General features: G+C 52.4%; 1 long non-coding RNA gene across 1 annotated transcript; it reads right to left on the minus strand.

The window, feature by feature from the left end:
* Positions 1–1,305: 1,305 nt before the first annotated feature.
* On the minus strand, positions 1,306–2,563 carry LOC113213761 (uncharacterized). Its single transcript, XR_003303775.2, has 2 exons — positions 2,498–2,563; positions 1,306–2,099 (listed from the first exon to the last, which is right to left on the minus strand). It is a non-coding gene; the product is annotated as an uncharacterized LOC113213761 (long non-coding RNA).

The following is a 2,563-nucleotide window of genomic DNA, read 5'->3' on the forward strand; positions in this document are numbered from 1 at the left end:
GGGGGGGGATACATAGAATGCAACCATGGCCTTGCATAGCGCGGCCAGCAGGGAGTAGAAGCTGATTGATCCTTCCTGCTCGCATGTCACCCGGCAGCTGCTGCAGCAGGCTGACCTAACCTCAACGGCCACCGCTGCAGCAGCTGCAGCAGCTGCAGCAGCTGTCGCAGCTGCAGCAGCAGGCCGACCTGACCCTCTCCTGCACGCATAGGTGTGGCCACACACTCTGAAGTATGATTTATGAGGGCAAAAGCTACACGCAAGCCCAGCCCAGCCCAGCCCTCCCTCTTGCGCGCGCATATGTGTGTCCGTGCGAGGGCGAGAGAGACAGCGCGAGAGCTCTGCAGACCCCCCCCCCCCTCTTTTCAAAACAGAACAGCCCCAATTCGTCGTCATTTCATAAGATCCATCAGGTGGCCCGTGCCCAGCCAGCCCCGGCAGCCAATCACAAGACAGACGCCCAAAAAGAATGTTGGGCCCTTCCCTTTGCCGGAGCGCGCGATGTGTATAGTGCCGCTTCGGGTGAGCTGCCAATATAAAGCCGAAAGCAACGTCATGGGCGAGAGAAACCCGCAGCAAAAGTCTATGATATTGTAGTACGAATCGGAGCACACTTCTAATAATAAAACTTTCTGAATCTGTTATTATGTATGAACACACCCTGAAAACTATTTAGTTCGCTTTTATTGTTCATAAAGTGTTATTGATCATGCAATGAAAGCAAAGTCTCCATTTAATTTACCAGTATGTGAAACTTTTACCCAAATGTGAGTGTCGCGAGACGAGCAGCGCGCGGAGGAAGAGAAGGGGGGAGAGGGGCGTATCATCGCGGGGTATCGACGGTCATGAGGGTGGCCATCACCTGGAGGCGCTGGACCGGCCGGCGGTGGACCGTGCGCCCGCCGCGGTAGGCAGCCCAACGCACACCTGTGCCTCGCGGGTCTGCCTGCTGGCAGGTGCACCACGTTAGGGTCGGGCGGCTGGATGCCTTCCGAAGGGCACTTCACTATAAATTCGCCAATGATTAAGCCATTTTTTCTGTATTTCTGTATTATTTTCTCGATTTTATTCTCTGATATTTCATTTTTTCTGATGATTTTTGTGGTGGGTGCACACTGATTTTTTTTAAAATGAAGCACCCCTCAATGCTATGTCGTTAACTATTCACGCTCGGCAGGCATCGATCGAACGTGGAATTAAAAAGTGTTCATTTATTACTTGTTTTCATTTTTGTGTCGCTTTAAAACTTCAATTTGTTGCGGGGTTTGGGTTAAGGGGGCAAGACTAGACAAAAACTATCAAGGCAACTTTTTCTTCCATAAAGACTTTATTCATTCACAAATTCTACGTAAAAACAAATGGTTTCTAATTCTATCCGACGTCTTTCGTTTACAAAAAGTACATGTCATCGAGCACAGTGCTCGTTATTGCTCGTCTAAGCCAGTCAGCCCGAGAGCAAGTAACAAGGAGATACTATCCTAAGACGACTCCGAACGCGCAGACAACACACCAACACAGAACCTCGCAGGAATGTATTTCAACCAGAATAAATTACGTTAGCATCACATTGCGGAGCACTCGGTAGGACTACACTTCGCACGCACGCACACATTCGCACACCCACGCACACACTCACACACAGTCCACGTCTCTCCCGTTGTATTCCCCTGGCCACGTCCACCGCCGGCCGCCGCCCTCCGAGGGGTCGGTCTATCAAAACCCCGCCCGTCGACGGCCGGATCTCTGTCTATAGATCGGCCATAGACGGCGCCCCTGGACGCTGCGGGGGCGGTGGACGCAGGGCAGCCATTTATTATTGCTATTACTATTAATATTACTATCTCTAATGGCACGCTTATAGTGATGTCTCCCAGCTCTTGGCAGCCCCCGCGTCGTGGGCCGGCCAGGCTGTTCCTGGGCCCTCTCCGAGCTGATCGCTAGCGGAAGGGGTCGTGTCCAGCGAACGCCAGGACGGCGACGAGACGGGTCGATATTTTCGTTTCCATCTGACGCCCGCGAGGATGTTCTCGTTTTCTTCACCTCGGCGTCCGTCAGATGTTTGGTCGGTCGAGCCTCAAGTACGATCCTCTAGTACGGAGCTGTTACGACAGAGAGAATAACGCAAATCAGACTGTGGCATGTGTAAGTTGGAGAGAGAGAGAGAGAGAGAGAGCGAGTGGGCTAGAGAGAGAGAGGGACGCGCTTAGCCAATAGGGGAAGGGGCTCGAGTCCATCTGCAGTGAATCTCTCGAGCTGTAATGGTCTTTTCTTATCGGGCGCCCCCCATCGCAATTGGACTTGCAGTATTTCCACGCCCGTCATAGTCACTATAAAGTACGGCGACGGGACGGGCGACAAAAGTGTCGGTGGTAAATTACCCTTTGCATTTGACTTCGGCTCGAATCAGCGTGCTGGTATGTCAAAGCCCTCTTTTAGGTAAACTGGCAGAAAGGGGTGGAGGAGTGGTTGAGTTGAGTTATTGTGACACATTACTTACCGTATTGAGCTGGCTGGTAGGAGGCGTAGTAGAACCTCTGGGGGTAGCCGACCGGGGGGCGAGGAG

This window comes from Frankliniella occidentalis, unplaced genomic scaffold, assembly GCF_000697945.3.
Source record: "Frankliniella occidentalis isolate FOCC.00 unplaced genomic scaffold, Focc_3.1 Scaffold25, whole genome shotgun sequence".
In the NCBI taxonomy this organism is placed as follows: Eukaryota; Metazoa; Arthropoda; class Insecta; order Thysanoptera; family Thripidae; genus Frankliniella; species Frankliniella occidentalis.